This window comes from Peromyscus eremicus, chromosome 4 (genome assembly GCF_949786415.1).
Source record: "Peromyscus eremicus chromosome 4, PerEre_H2_v1, whole genome shotgun sequence".
In the NCBI taxonomy this organism is placed as follows: Eukaryota; Metazoa; Chordata; class Mammalia; order Rodentia; family Cricetidae; genus Peromyscus; species Peromyscus eremicus.
In genome coordinates, this window is record NC_081419.1 from 22,572,941 (window position 1) to 22,590,068 (window position 17,128).

Consider the following 17,128-nt stretch of genomic DNA (forward strand, 5'->3'; position numbering starts at 1 on the left):
AAGATAGGCTCCTGACTCAGCCGTTCAGAAGAGGCATGGCAGCTGTGTGTCATTTTGCCCTAATGTTTCAGACCTCAGTTTAAAAATCTTGCTGGAAATCTGGAGGTTACAGTCTTCAGTGGGCTTTGTTTTTATCCTTGTAACTGACACTCAGTTATCCCAAAGCTTGGCTAACCTGAAATTGATGCGTGCAATGTTCACACAGAATGGATATAACAAATATCCATAGAGAACCAGCCATGGGTCTATTCTAATCTAGCCTTAGGAATCACTAGCTTTTACATCCACTTGCTTCTTTGATTGACAGTAGACACAGCTCAGTTTCAGAACTATGGCTTTATATTTAATGAATTTTTTTTAAATTGTTATTAGTCAGGGTTCTATAGAAGAACAGAAGCAATAGATGAATACACACACACACACACACACACACACACACACACGCTTACATTCATATAAATTTATCACGCCATCTTTAAAGTAGAAGCAACAGGAGATTCACACCTGACAACTGAGGAGCAGGGGTTATTCAGTTTTTGAGGTGGGGTGCTTCTGCAGTCAGAGCAGACTCACAATGGCTGTCTTTCACCGAATCTGTGTGTGTGTGTGTGTGTGTGTGTGTGTGTGTGTGTGTGTATGACAACAAGTAACTTCTCAGTACTCAAAGTAAAGTGTCTCAGCAGTTGCAATCTGGTCTCAGAAGCCCAGAAGTTCCCTAAAGCATGGTTGGCCCCTAGTCTGCAATGAAAGCTTGCAAATTCTAATACTGCTCTCAGCAAAGGAAAAAGCAACAGCAACAATGCAATGATCTCTCTTCTGCCTTTTTATCTGGGCTACTACATGAAGATGCTGCCCACAGGGTGGGTCTCCCCATATCAATCAATCAGGATACTTATTAGGTGAGGCTCCCTACTCAAGTGTTTATAATTTCTGGCAAGTTGACATTAAAACCAACCATATTAAAAGTATTTTAACCATTTTCTTTAGCTCTGTTTCCATTAAGTTAGCCATATATCATTCCTTTAACAGTCGTGCCAAGAATGTGGTTTACAGGTGCTGTATAGTCTCCCAGACTTTTAGCACCTTCATCTTCTTGATGTCCTTGCACTCAAACTCAACTTAAACATTGTCATTTGCTTCCTGAGTATCAAAGGAAACTGTTCAGTTCTCACAGTGCTGATCACAAATGTACTAACCATGTATTACTACATACTATGTACTGACTCCAAGGGCAACATGTGAGTGTGTTCAAATTGTAGCCTGCATGATGCATGTACCTCACAGTAGCTAAGAATTTGGCCCCCATGCATTTATAGATAGCAATACCACATTCCAGCCTCAAAAAGTTGGACATAAATTATGTAATTTGTAAGAAAGTGGGTTAAATTTTATATCATAGTGTCAAATAAAACAATCCAGATTCAGGAAGATAGATAGATGCTGCATGTTTTACTCCTGCATGGAAAGTAGAAGTAGTAAAGAAGGAAATGAAGGAAGAGAACATGAAACTGAAGGGGAATCACGAGCCGGCTAGACAGAGGTGAAGAAACAGCACAAGAGAACCCCAAGGGCAGTGCTCTAAGCCAGTCACCAAGGGACAAATACAGTATGAATTCACTTTCTTGAGGTACTTAGAAAAGTCAAGACCACAGAGACAGACAATGGGATGGCTGTTGCCAGGGACTACAAGAGAGAATGAGGGATTCATGGTTAAATGGTTATGAATTTTCAGTTTGACAAAATGGAATGAGCGCTAGAAATGCCTGCTGGCAATGATTGCACAAAAAAAATGAATTTACCCAACACCACTGAACTGTACACTTCAATATGGTCAGAAAATGATAGAATTTTACAAACTTTCTCAGCATGCACAGTAACTGCAGAAGCTCAAGACAGAGGAAATGCGGAGGAGAGGTGGGTACAAAATCCCTATTCTAGATAAGGGGCTACTGGCAATTGATAGGTATCAGGAAAGGGAGAGTAAGTATTTTTAAGGGTGCAGCCCCTGGGTGGTTGACCAAACATATATAGGAAACACAAATTGTACTTCATATGTTTAAAACAGTAAAGAAGTTGATGGGTAGAGAAGGAAGAAATGGAACTGAGAAGACTTGGGGAAGTGGGTGAATATGATTAAAATTCATTGTATGAAATTCTCAAAGAACTAACAAAAATGAGAAAAAAATAATAAAGTAATTTATGGTTTTCTACATTTTAGCATAATGAAAATTGGAAATAAAAACTGCCAGTTTGGGAGGCTGTGAAGATAGTTCAGTGGGCACTGCACCTACTGCACAAATATAAAGACCCAAGCTCAAGGGCCTACATTTGAATCTCCAGCACTACATAGAAATCCTACAGTGTCACACAGACATATACTCCTAGCACTAAGAGTGGTGGAGACAAGTGGAGCTTAGGACCTTACTGGCCTGCCACTGTGCCTGAAATAGCAAGCTCTGGGTTCTCTGGAAGGTCTTTCCTTGAATAATGAAATACAAAACTACAGAGGAAAACACCCAATGTTGAGTGTAGGGGTGCATACACAATTGCACACATCTATGTCCACATGCATAAAATACATGCACACAAGCACACAGAGAAACAGACATACACATGCATACTAACACACAGATACACACAACCACACAGAAAAACAGGGACACACACAGAGTCTCTCTCTCTCACACACACACACACATACATACACACACATACACACACATTTAGACACATCAGATGAATATACACACACACACACACACACACACACACACACACACATTGCCACCACCACCACCACAGCCACCACCAGTTACATATCTTCTGAAATGACTTCTCAATTGTCTGGAACTTAGAGATTTTTCTCTCATTATAGACTCTGGGCAAAAGAAAGAAGTAAGCTATACAATTCTTTAACTAGATGGGTAAAGGAACTGTCTTCTATTTGTATAGGTATTGCGGTGGTTTAAAAGAAACTGGCCCCCAAATGGAGTGGCACTATTACTATTAGGAGGTGTGGCCTTGTTGGAGGAAGTGTGTCTTTGTGGAACTGGACTTTGTGGTTTCACATATGCTAAAGAAACCTCTCAGTGTCACAATTGACTTCCTGTTGCCTGCAAGATGTAGGACTTTCAGCTACTTTGCGTTGACCATGTCTGCCTGCAAGCTGCCATGCTCCCACCATGGTGATAATGGACTGAACCTCTGAAACTGTAAGCAAGCCACCCCAATTAAATGTTTTCCTTTATAAGAGTTGCTGTGGTCATGGTGTCTCTTCACAGCAATAGAAACCCTAACTAAGACAGAAGTTGGTACCAGGGACTGGGTATTACTGTGGTAGGTAGGACCGTGTTTTTATTTGAAGCAATATGGACTTTGGAAGTTTGTGTTAGGAAAGCTGTGGAATGCTTTAAGCACTGCTTAATTGACCATACTAATAGGAGTGTGGGAGACAGTAGTGCTAAGAGCTATTTGAACTTTGAGGGGCTCACTCAAGAGGTTTCCAAGGAGGAGAATTTTACTATGTTGCCCAGAAATCATTCTTGTGGTATTTTGGTGAAGAGTGTGACTCTCTTTTGCCTTTGCCCACAGAGTCTGCCTGAGGCTAAAGAGAAGAGTTTTGGATTAATTCTGTTGGTAGAAAAAAAAATCTCAAAACAGCCTAGACTTTGTCCTATGGATATTAGTGATAACACTACTGAAGAATTATAATGGGAAGGAACAAGCTGAGCAGGGTAAATCACAAAATGTATGTTTTGAGGAGAAAAAGAGCACCAGGAAGTGGAATGTAGCTAAATCCTCTATTCAAGGAGACAAACTGATTAAGAAATGAGATAAAGGGAGTGGTGATCTCAGGCAAGATCCCACCCAGCTAAATTTCCAACTTTTAAAAAAGAATTAAAGAAAAACTTAGAGATAGGTGTGGTGGTACACGCCTTTAATCCCAGCACTGGGAAGGCAAAGGCTGGCAGATCTGTGAGTTTTTGGCCAGCCTGATCTACAGTGCAAGTTACAGGACAGCCAAGCTAAGGCAGTGAAGATAATAAAAAAAGAAAGCGGGTGAAGATGGAATTGAGCAAGGATCCATGTTCCATCCTTAGCAAGTTGCAGAACTTGGCAGCTTCAGCTAGGTGGTTCTGCTTTTGGAGGTAAGAATAAAAAAAAATGGGTTATAGAATTTTTGTCCTTATCTAAGGAAGCCACTGAGGCCAGGCTGGTGTCAGGGGTGTTCCAGAATGGAGGCCTAGATAGGCCATTGTGTAAAGCTATGAAGGTGATGCTGAATTGCCTTGGAGAACCCGAGATGTTAGAAATGCCAAAATTGTGGGATACCTGCCATATAGAGAGCTGCTAGCAGGGAGGGGAACCAACCCAAGTTAAAGAAAGAAGTATATTGCAGTCAACAAAGCCAAAAATAAATGGTGATCTCAAGAGTGCTTTGAGATCATGGATGAAGATGCTGAGTTTAGAGTTTGCCCAACAGGTTTTGGGTCTTGCTTTGGTCCAGTACTTCCTAGTTATGCTTCCTCCCTATGTTTTGGAATGTTATTGTATATACTGTGCCATTATATGTTGAAAATATGTAATATGGTTTTTTTATTTTTATTTTATCACTTAAGAGATTCCATGAGTCATAGAAGAAACTTTGTACTTTAAAAGGTTGTTGAGACTGTGATAGACTATGGGGACTTTTGAAGTTGGACTGAATGAATTTTTGCATTAAGATGCAGTTATATGCCTTTGGGGGCCAGAGAGAGGAATGTGGTAGTTTGAAAGAAACTGGCCCCCAAATGGAGTGGCACTATTACTATTAGGAGGTGTGGCCTTGTGGAGTAGATGTGGTCTTGTAGGAAGTGTGTCACTGTGGAGGTAAGCTTTGAGTTCTCATTTATGCTCAAGATACTGCCCAATGTCATAGTTGACTTCCTGTACCCTGCAAGATATAGAGCTCTCAGCTACTTCGCCAGCACCATGTCTGCTTGCACGCCACCATACTCCTTGCCATGATGACAATGGACTGAACCTCTGAAACTGTAAGGGAGCCACCCAAATTAAATGTTTTCCTTTATAAGAGTTACTGTGGCCATGGTGTCTCTTCATAGCAACAGAAACCCTAAGATGGGTATACAGGTACAATATTGGCAGGATATATAAAGCTAAAAGAAAAAGGTTGAGTTTGACAAAGTTTTCAAAATTATATTAAGACATTTACTGCATTCAGAACTCCAAACTCCTTACTGTGAACTCTGACAACACATTACTTGTACAGCAAGTTAGATATATTTCATTCATTTTCTACTTCTTTTAATTACATAAATAGATGTCTTCTCTGCTGGGTGGTAAGACTCAGCATGTTGTTACTAAGATGTGAAAGAAAGGAATCTTTCATTTATATTAACTCCTTAGAATATGACATATTGTTTTCACATGGATGATACACTCTAGTTCTTTGTTTGATTTAAATACATTGTATTTGGAGTTTGAAAATTCAGTACACAATATAATGGTTAAATAATCTAAGTGCAAACTTACTAAGATTTCTTATGATGCTGACATGAGTCTCTCATATGGTCACAGCAGACACAGACATGCCTGAATATATCCGTAAAGTCCAATTACAGGACATTAGAAAATAAAAATTGTGTTTCTGGACATTTTACACTGTACCTCTCTAAATTTCATGAATTTCTAATGGAACTATCTCTCTCTATATATGGAAAATATACAAAGAGAATCTCATTTCATTATAAAATAAGGAAGTGGAATACAGACATATGGCATGGTTGGTGCTACAGTACATTGTCTAGAGAAGGCAATATTAGTAGAAAAAAAACTAGAAAGGAAGGCAGTGGGGAGATACCTCTGTGTTTCATGATCTACCATTTTTTTTTCTTTTAGTTTTTCTAGACAGGGTTTCTCTGTGTAGCTTTTGGAGCCTGTCCTGGAACTCACTTTGTAGATCAGGCTGGCCTTGAACTCACCTTATTTTTAATAGCTGTATTTATCCCAAATTCACAGAGTAGTGCTTCCTGAATCAAGGTAATGCCCCATACTTTAAACATTCTGGTTAAAGTAATTTGAAGCATGTAAAATACTAAATTCTCTTCCTGTTGGAGGTGTTGGAATGGACATGCAGATATAAGTTACACAAAGCCATTGTTAGTCGAATCAATGCATTTTTTTCCTTAGACTAAAAAATACTGGGGCTATACATAAGTTTTTGGTTACATATTAAGTAATTTTTTGACCTAGAAATGATAACCTATTGCTTCATGAAACACCTATATCTGCAAGCTTAGGCATTAATAACTTCCTCACCAAGCAGGGCAAGACCTTCACTCACGTCTGCTCACCAATGAGAAGCTGCTATGCCATAGACTTGCCAATTCTCTACTTGATGGGACACATTCTGAGTCAACCAACCCAGAACCTGAAACAATGCTAAATGCTTCCATGACCCCCATAAGATGCTGCGAAACTATCAACATGGCGCTCTCGTTGATTTTATTAAGTCTAATAAACTTCACTTCACTAAATTTCTTGTTTTTCAGTGGTGCTTTTGGGAAGTTTATTGATAGTGCATTATTTCTCCATTAACTGAGAAGTTAAGAAACTGTGATGGCTTATAGATGTATGTAGATAACAGTGTATGTGGCTTAGAGTCATAGTCTGAGTCAGTATGTACTCAATCTCAACCACTGAGCCATACTTTTCCACCATTAAGTCAACAACTTTAAGTAGATGATTCTATAAATAGAGACATTGCATGCATGGTATCATATTTAAAACACATGTAGTAGGTTTTTCATCCTTAGTACTCAAGGACATTGTGTTATGAGAGTTGATCATTATTGAGAAAGACTTTTATAATGTACAAAATAATTAGAAAGCTAAATAACATATTCAAGCAGTGTGAATTTTACAATAGGCAACATAGGTGCCTGTCACTGATAATATACAAAGAAAGTGGGTTAAATGTACACAACGAAGTACTATTTCATCGGAAGTAAGAATGAAATGTTGTCTGCAGGAAAATGGATACTAAGCAAAATAAACCAAATTTGAAAGAAAATACCAATTTTTCTCATATGTTTAATCTAGATATTTAAAATGAAACATATGAAAATAAAAAACTCTATGGGAAAAGGAAGTGGATCAAGGAAAAGTGAGGATAAAAGATTGTAACAGATGGGTCTCATCAATGTTTGTCTATCTGTGTATAAAACTGTCATAGTTAAATCTATGTCTAACTGCATATAAATATAATGAAATCTATGGTTTTGTACATTTAACTATATCAATAATGTTTGAAAACATTTCAAAAGAGACACAAATGAGCATGCCCCGTTTTAGAAAGCTGTAGGAGTCTAACATTATTGGATCTCATTACGTAAAGTGTGTATAGAATAAATAATTTAGTTGCTATTTGTGCCATTTGGGGAAGTTAGCAAAATGGCCTCTTAGTAGAAGCAATCATTGAAGATCATTGTATGTGAGAACAATTTTCCTCTCATTTCTTTCAGTCTTGTTTATCTGGCAGCATGAATAGTCTGGAAGAATAGTCAGAGGGGATATCTGCAGAGTGACTAGCTGTAGACTACAGAGTGACTACAGATTTCACTCTCTAGACTGTGAGATTAAAGTAAGTTGAACTAAGGTTTCAGTAAGAAAGTCTACAGATTGATTACCTATTAAATGAAGGTATTCAAAGTGAAAGAGCCAGTCTTAGATACTGTCTTTTGGTCATTAATGGTTATTTTTCTATTTAAGCAAACTACTGAGGATGAACAGTTATTTTCACAACATTTAAGTCTTGAAACAATCCTGGATTCATTATAGACATATCAGTCTTACTCGATGTCAATAGTATTGATCTTTCTGAACTATGCAGTTCTTCTTTAACGGATCAGGGAGAAAGTGACGGCCTGCAGAATGTTGTTGTTAATAACGTTTAAAACGGTGCTTGAGAAGCACTTAACAATTCATAGCTGGTTCACACGGCTATCAATGCTGGCAATAGTCTATTGTCAAGCAGATCCTGAACTGAAGCCTAGTGAAGAGACAAATATACAAAAGAATCTATCCCAGAACCTTTATTATGATCTATTTTGTCCTGACAATCTAGGTGAAGTCTTACTCAGGGGAAAGAAAAGCATTTTTGTTCCTATGTTCTCTTTAACAGCAAGTTAAAGAATCTCCACATACAAATGAGAACGTACTGGACCTACGGAGTTCCACATGAGAGGATGACAGGCCCTTGTGAATGATGACCTGTAGCAGGATGTTGAAGGAAACGTTTACCAAGCTGCCTGTAGCTCAGTGCACTGTGAGAGACTGATAGATATGAACTCACTCTACTTGTCACAGGGTTCTTAGATGTTTTGTGGGCTTGTTAGAAAATGTGGAGCCATTAAAAACACTTACTTAAAGCACCGAGATTTCCCTTGTTATTAGACAGGACTGTAAGGTCAAACCTATAACCTTGAAATAGTAAGACAGTTCTCCTTCCTAATAGCACCATTGCCTTTTCACTTATTACTTTAAAATATAGATTTTTATTTTTCACTTATATGAAGCCATTGTGTCACAGGATGATTTCTGTCTAAGAGGTACTGGGCCAGTAGGGATGACTCAGTACCTAAAGTTCTTGCTACTCAAGTGGGAAGTTATGAGTTCAGACATCCAGAACCCATGTAGGACTGATTCATCAATATATGTCTATATTCACAACTCTCTTGTGGAAAAATGGGAGGTATACTCAAGAGAATCCTTCAAACATCATGAAACAGAAAGCCTGGCATAGGCAGCAGCAGACAATAGATCTGTCTCAAGTAACATAGAAGACAAGTACCAATACTTTAGTTTGTCCTCTGACATGCCACATCCACTGCCCACCCTCTACATGTGAACACACGCATCCCCAAGAATTTAATTTTAAAAGAAACAAAGGGAAAAGGATTATGTACATGGTTCTCAAGAGAAGGGGCATGCCCTGCCTTGAGGAGCCATCCCAGGGGACCAGAGGACACAAAGGAAACCCTTGAGTCAGGACCTTCACAGAGGTTGCCATGGCAAAGAGCAGACAAAGCAGAGCAAGTAGATGCAGAATTAGATATCCTGAATCATTATGAACTACTCCATTCCACTGTGAGGTGATCAGAGGAGGGACATGGCAGTCATGAGGGAGACAGGCTACAGAAGACATGGTAGGCTTGGTCCCAGGATTTAAGTACTGCCCGTATAGCTAAGACCTTTCTTATCTCTAGTAGTGGCTTGTCCTAGAGGGAAGGGATAATCTGAAAGAACAATAAAAACTCCAGATGTCAAAATACAAGAAAAACAGAAATTAAAACCACATGGTCAAGGCATTCTTCAATGTCAAAACATATGTGGTAATTCACCTATGAATGGGAAAAAATATATAGCTATACATAGATCTCTTCTTAGAATAAGCTGGAGCTGCTAATCCTAACAACAGCTAAAGCTTCAGAAAGAGCACTGCTGTTGTTGCTAAGGCCAGAGAGCCTAGATACTGAAAATGCATAATTGCTATTGGTATGTTTTCAAAGATCTTTTAAAAGCACCACAGATTTATAGAAAAGTGTAATTAAAGTGGAGTATTTTTTTGTTATTTGTTTAATGAACTGAGGGTGTAGCCTGCTTTGAGTCACCTAGGAGAAAGGGCTTTTAGAAGGGAATTGAATCCAGAAAAATTCTAGCTACAACCTCCACTTCAAGCTAAGTAGCCCATAACCTAAGCACATGAAAATCTTTCACTCCAAAGCAGATAGTAATCTTTTTGTAGTACAGTTCAATAAAAGAAATTGTTTATCTTTCAGGATACTGGGATATTGGCACATTCAAGGAATCCTAGAATTGGGAGAGCAGAGGTAGATAATTCTAATTTTATTTCAAATTAAGAGAGGAGGGGGAGAGACTTGGAGAAAGAGACAGAGAACATCGCATCTATTGCATGGTGTGTTTCTCCACCTAAGATTAACATTCCAAAAACATGGGGTCACTTAGTGAATGACTGAGGACCAAAGATGAGATAGGTAATAGGCCTCATACTCAATGCTTAGATTGGGCTTTAAGAGAATTTTTCTGTATCTTTTGACAATATCTTCTAATTTAACTACAAATAGCTTTGAAATGTTTGAAAAATCTATCTTGTTTGTAATTATCTAGTAAGTATTCCGAAGACAATACAGCATTTCACATTAAGACTATTGCAAGTCAGGAGACTTTGACTTTAGAAGAATTAAAAACTGTCCATAACTAGTGGGCTGTTCAACAAGTGCCTATTGAATTCCAAACTGTATTATTTTAGGCTTAGCTCTTATAAGAGCCTAATGATCAATTCTCATTACACAATTTGCAATTACCCCCGTGAAACCAGAAGACCACTTTTAAATGCACATTTCAACTTTGCTATTCCAAAAATAAGAGGAGTTTGATTCACTCCTAGAATTTTCAGATCACATGCGTACATCTTAACAGTGCACATTATAACCTAATCCTGGAGTCAATTAATAAATTGGTTGAAATAGCAGTTTGATTAAAATCTCAGAAGCACTAATTTGCTTTCCTACTGCCCTTTAATTAAGGCTTTAATAGAGTTTGCAATTACCTGCAAATTTTTTCTTTGTCTTAAATATTTGTACTTCTGTTCTTAACTTTCAAAGGTCCTTCAACACCCCAATGCAGAAGAACTCTCTTAGAAATCAATCTAAAGACAAAAAAAAAAGGATCCACATTTACATTCATTCAACAAGGTGAACTAGTGATGTATGCTTCTGAAATACACACTGTAATTTAACTTGCAAAATATGTATTTTACAAGGTTTCCTGTTGAGGTGGTGGTGGCTACCATCGTTTTTGTTTTACTGTTGCCAGGTTTTGGAAAATGAAGCAATATTGTATAAATATTTTCTATACTACTCTTTACTTAATGGAATTTTAATACGAATAGTTAACACTTAAATGGATGTTTTCTGTGTTATAATTTCTACTCTAGAGGTCTATAACTATCTTGACTTGTTCATGAATATTTTCAAGCTTTTACTTTGTATCAAGTATCTCTGAAAGTGCTTTACATAAACTGTGACACTTAGAGCTTTAAAGAGGAGCAAACACACACCAACTTCAATCCATGTTCCCATTTTTTAATAAGTAGATAGTTATAGGCATACAGAAACCTGCAGCCAGAAGCCCATTCCATGTTTGATTGCTTTCCAAAAACACTCCCCTCCCACTTACTCATACAAACATTCTTTGAGCAAATTGAGTCTGTTGCTAGGAAACATGTCAAAGACTGAATCAACAAGTCCTAAGAATGCTATAAAACATCTACTGTGTCACTTATTAGAAAATAGCAAAGAAATGTTTAAAAAAGAAAGAAAAAAGAGAGAGAATGAAAACATGGTTCTGAGCTAGTTTAGCAATTATGCAACCTAACAAAGTCAACGTTTTAGTTACAGTTTAAAATGCACTGTGGCTCATGAAACAATTCAGAATAAAACAAGCTTACAGAATATAGAACTACACAAATTATAAAATTAGGCTCTATGAAAAAATAAAATATGTATATATAGACATATCAATGTGTTTTAACATTATTTCTTTAATACAGGAAATTAGATTTAAAAAATTAACCAATAGAAAGAAATAATATTGTATGTGCTTTTATAGTAAGCTTATTTATTTTTAAATATTTATTTTTATTTTTAATTATATTCATGTGTATATATACAAATGAGTATAGATGCCTGCAGAGCCCTGGCTTGTATTTTTCTGGAAATGGAGTTAGAGGTGATTGTGAGCTACCCAACACAAATGCTGAGCACTGAACTTAGGTCCTCTGAAAGAGCAGCAGATGCCCTTAACTAAAACATATTTCTGTCTCCTGAAGTAAATTTATTGTAACAGGCAACATGAAATGTAAAGGGGGCATGAAAGAGGAACTGAAATCACTTGGGGTAAAAACTATCTGTTTCTTGTTTTTGAGACAATAGATTCTAAGTTGGCCTCAAACTTGAAATCCTCTTGTTACAGCATTCTGATTTACGAGATTATAGACATGCAATCATACAACTCACAAAAAGAACTTTATGTAAATAATACAGAATATTAATTGTTTCAAACAGAAAACATACCTCAATATGTACATTAAAGGTCTTTGAAAAAACCCAACTTTTAACCATGACAAAATAGGGAACCTATCTCGACACAATAAAGGTTACTTATGACAATCAAATGCCATCATCCTAGTCAGAGAAAACTTGAGCCCCATCTATTAAAATCAAGAACAACACAGAGCTGTCCATTCTCTGCATTCCCACTCAGTGTAGTGCTCAAAAGTGAAGAACACTGAGATCAGAGGAGGAAAAAATAGGGATATAAGTAGGACCAGAAGTTATGGTATCCATATTTGTAGATGATATTTTACCTAAGAGACCTTAAAATTTTGTCAGAAAATTTCCAGCTTTGATAAACACATTCACCAAATTGGCAGGATACAAAACTTATATATATAAAATCAATGTCCTCTCTATACACTGATGACTAATATATTCAGAGAAAATTATCAAGAAAACGATATTGTTCACAATAGTCTCAATAGAAATACACTATCTTGGAATAAATCTAACCAAGAAAGTCAAAGGTGTCTTTAATACAAATTTAAAAACTCTGAAGAAAGTAATCCAGGGAGACACTAGAAAATGGGAAGGTCTCCTGTGTTTATGAGTATTAGAGGAATTAGTATTTTATAAACAATTGTTCTACCAAAAAAAAAATCTATAGCAGTCTATAAAATCCTAATGAAAATCTCCACACTATTCTTCACAGGAACAGAAAACAGCCTTACAATTCATATGGAAACACAAAAGACACCAGATAGCCCAAATAGTCTGGAGCCAAAAGAAAAATAAAATGACATTATCATTGTGTGGCTTCAAATTATAGCACAGTCCCATAGTAATACAAAAGGCATGTGGCTAGGAAGATAATTTAGTAACTAATGCACTTGCTTCACAATTGCAAAGACGGGAGTTTAGATATCTAGATGACATATAAACACCATGTGGGCATTGTTACCATTCCTAGCCACTTTACATGACTGCACATGCGCTGTTCAGCAGTCAGGCAAAATGCTTAGTCACTCCAGGGGCTTACATCCTATGGAATTCATGTGTTTAGTGGTCACGTAATCTGAGTGCGGCTTGATCAGGTAATCCATGCACACGGGTGATATAGCTGCATAAGCCCATACATGAGGTAACCTATAAAAGCAGATTCTACCCATTCCCCACGCTCTCCTCACACATTTCCCCATACTTTCCCCTCCCCAATAAAACTCATATAGTGGATTCCATTGCACCTTGTGTTTTCTCCCGCCCGGTAAAGAGTGCCACAAATGTTGAGACCAAGGTTGGATAAAGCACAGGGACAAATAGCCAAACGAATGGAAACACATGAACTATGAACCAATGGCTGAGGGGACCCCAACTGGATCAGGCCCTCTGAATAGGTGAGACAGTTGATTGGCTTGATCTGTCTGGGAGGCATCTAGGCAGTGGGACCGGGTCCTGTGCTCAGTGCATGAGTTGTCTGTTTGAAACTTGGGGCTTAGGCAGGGACGCTTGGCTCAGCCTGGGAGGAGGGGACTGGACCTGCCTGGACTGAGTCTACCAGGTTGATATCAATCCTTGGGGGAGGCTTTGCCCTGAAGGAGGTGGGAATAGGGGGTGGGCTGGGGGGAAGGGGAGGGGGGCGGGAGGGGGGAGAACAAGGGAATCCGTGGTTGATATGTAGAATTAAATTATATTGTAAAATAAAATAAAATTTAAAAAAAAAGAGTGCCGCAAATGAACAACATTGGTGCCAGCTGCCTTGACAAAGCAAGCTCTCCCGGTGCCATGCACTGGGATCCTGAACTGAGGTTGGTTCATCCACAGTCACCCATATTCCATCTGCGAGGCCACCAACTTGCTTCACACAACAACAGCTGCTCTGTTTGGTGAGTTTTCCCTTTACCAACCAGTGTAAACAGTTCCCTGGACCTGTGGGAATGACTGTCGATTGTCCAGTGTCCGCCTGGTGTCCTTGGGACTGGGGTACTCCGGTCCACAGTCTTTATCAGCCATGGTCGGCCCCATCAATGGCTATAAACCTCAGCCATTCCCCATGACCGTGGTCTGAGATATTGTTCTCTTTTATTTCTCATCTCTCAGACCTTCGTCCTCAGGCTACTGTCCCAGACCTCGATCCTTCACTTGATGGAACACTGAGCTACTTGTGCCAGTGAGTCAATTCTCACTTGATCTCTAGGACACCTGAGATATTTTAGCCATTGGATCTAGTTTAATTTTTATTTTTATTTTCTCTTCTGCAGTCATGGGAAACAAGGGTTCCAACCCTATAAACCCCATTTCTCCTCTGGGATGCCTTTTGGAAGCCCTCAAACCTCTCAGCTTAATGCCTTACTTAAAGACTTCTAAGCTTATCCACCTCTGCACTAAAAAATGGCCTAAGTATCCCTTAGATAACAATAAATAATGGCTATCCAATGGCTCGTTGAACCCAGATATTTTACTGGAGTTATCTAACTTCTGCCAGCAAATGGGCAAATGGAAAGTTACTTTATATCCAAGCTTTTTCTATCTCAGCTCCAAACCCTCTCTTCTTGATTCCTATTTACCTGCCCATGTGCTCCTAGCTGTGCAACCTGAACCTGAGGAACCTCTTACTACTGCTTTAGACCCTGCTAATGAACCCCCTCCTTTCTGATCTCTCGCTCCTTCTCCTCCTGCAGCTGTTCCTTCAGCTCCCCCAGCTCCTTCCTCCTCTCTGGCACTGGGCCACTCCAACCACCCAACTATGTCTCCCACCTTTACTCCTCCTGTCACCAGTTCTCAAGCTGCTAAGGAATCCCACCTCAGTCAAACCAACCTGGGGACCATCCTCCCTTTGCAAGAGGTAGCCAGGGTGGATGGACTGGTTAGGGCACATGTACCTTTCTCACTGGCAGAACTCTCTCAGATAGAGCAAAAAAACGGGGTTCTTATCCTTCTAACTCTACCTCCTTTATTAAGTGATTCCAATATATTACACAATCCTACCCTCACCTGAGGGTAATTTCTCCTCATACACAGGGACGCAAACAGGGCCCTGCTCTCTTGCGTTCCAGAGGACACCAGGATCAACTGCTTTGTCTCCAGTTCCAGAAGAATGAGGTTTCATCCCACACCTGTACTCAATCCCACTGGATTGGGAAGCCCATACGTTTTTCTTCCTGATTCCTCCTCCAAGTTCTCCTGTCTCTACTGAACACATTCTGCTTCATCAGTTTCCCTCTGTGTCTCTAATAACATATTCAAATTTCTAATTAAATACTCAGTTTACTGTTACAGGACCACCATCAGCCATAATGCCAGAGGTGCAAGGACCATCAAATATACCCAGGCGGTAAGAAACAGCAACACTCTAGAGGTATTCACATGCTCAGACTCAAAAGAGTCTGGATTCTACAAAAACAACAACAACAAAAAAACCACAAAAGAAACACAAACAAAAACCCAAAAACAAACAAACAAATCAGAGTTTACTATAACAATTTATTACTGTTAAATGCCTTCAGCAATCAATCACCTGTGTCTCCTGGATGCTGATAAAATGAAAGGAAACAGGTGCCTTAATGTTTGTCTCAGGTGAAAAGAGAAAACCTAATTGATAATAATAAAAAATAAAGCATGTTCCAGAATTCTTTCTCTCTGTCTCTCTGTCTCTCTGTCTCTCTGTCTCTCTGTCTCTCTGTCTCTGTCTCTGTCTCTCTCTCTTTCTCTCTCTCTCTCTCTCTCTCTCTCTCTCTCTCTCTCTCTCTCTCTCTCCCCTTCCCCCTCTCTCTCTCTTCCTCCCTCTCTCTTGCTAACTCTAACCAATAAAATTCTGATAGCAGAGTACTAAACATTATATTATCATGGCTACCAGCTCAGGATTTTAAATTCTCTTTGGTTGCTTCTTAATATGTTTAAAATTTGTCTCCTTTGTAAACTTAAAAATTCTTCTGAGCTCCAGAGCTGGCTTGGACCCACGCCGACAAGTCAGATCCACTGCAGATAAGTATCATTCTAACTTTCCTGACCCCCTCCCTGATCCTGGGACTCCTTTGGGACCCCCCATCTCATCTCACCTCCCCCCCCCCGCAAGGTAAATTTTTTTTCTCTAAACTTGCCCTTCTGCCTCGCCAGTACTTTGTCAGATCCAAACTGTCAGATCCAAGAGGCAATGGACGATTCCACAGCTTTTAAAAGCAGCTATGAAGACAATTCAGCCTACCTCAAAACGTCCGGATACCTTAAGAAAATCCCCCCTCCCTACCTCCTAAAATTAACTGATGCCCACTGAGTCAGCTGAAAGCAGTTCTGGGAGGCACAGTGCACCATTCCCGTTGACCCACCACTCCTAAACCCCTACCTTTTATAATAATAAAAAGGGTGGAATGAATGTTGTCATTCCTAACCACTTTACTGCTACATGATCACATATACACTGTCCAAAAGTCAGGGAAAATGCTTAGTCACTCCAGGGCCTTATGTCCTATGTAATCCATGTGATATGTGGTCATGTAATCTGCATGCATTGTGATGATGTAATCTATGCGCATGCGTGGCATAGCTATATAAGCCCATATCTGCATGCCCAAGGTGACCTACAAAAGCAGATTCTACCCATTCCCTGCTCTCTCCACACTATTCCTTTCTGGTAGGTCTCTTCACATTCCCTATACTTTGCTTCCCTAATAAAATTCTTATAGTGGGTTCTGTTGTACCTTGTGTTTTCTCTTGATCTGTAAATAGCACCACAAATAAATAACAGGCATGACTGATGATCTGCCTATATATAATCTCAGTCCCAGAGCAAGACTAGTCATCAGGGAACTCTGGATTTGCTTGAGAGACCCTGCCTCAAAAATTCATTGAAGAATCCAGGATGATCTCAGACACTAATTTGAGCCTCCATACACACATGTACAAATGTGCACATAGCCATATATATCCCACATACATGTAAAGGCATGCATAAATATACACATGTACACACACACACACACACACACACACACACA

General features: G+C 39.0%; 1 long non-coding RNA gene across 2 annotated transcripts in view; it reads right to left on the reverse strand.

Annotated features, from left to right (window-relative positions):
- LOC131908050 (uncharacterized) overlaps positions 1–15,776 on the reverse strand; it is a 136,770-nt gene extending 120,994 nt beyond the window's left edge. For both annotated transcript variants that reach the window (XR_009378528.1, XR_009378527.1), the window contains exons 1-2: positions 15,652–15,776; positions 10,631–10,729 (exon numbers count right to left, since the gene is read on the reverse strand). This is a non-coding gene — a long non-coding RNA (uncharacterized LOC131908050). The remainder of the gene's footprint in view (positions 1–10,630; positions 10,730–15,651) is intronic.
- Between the last annotated feature and the right edge of the window lie 1,352 nt (positions 15,777–17,128).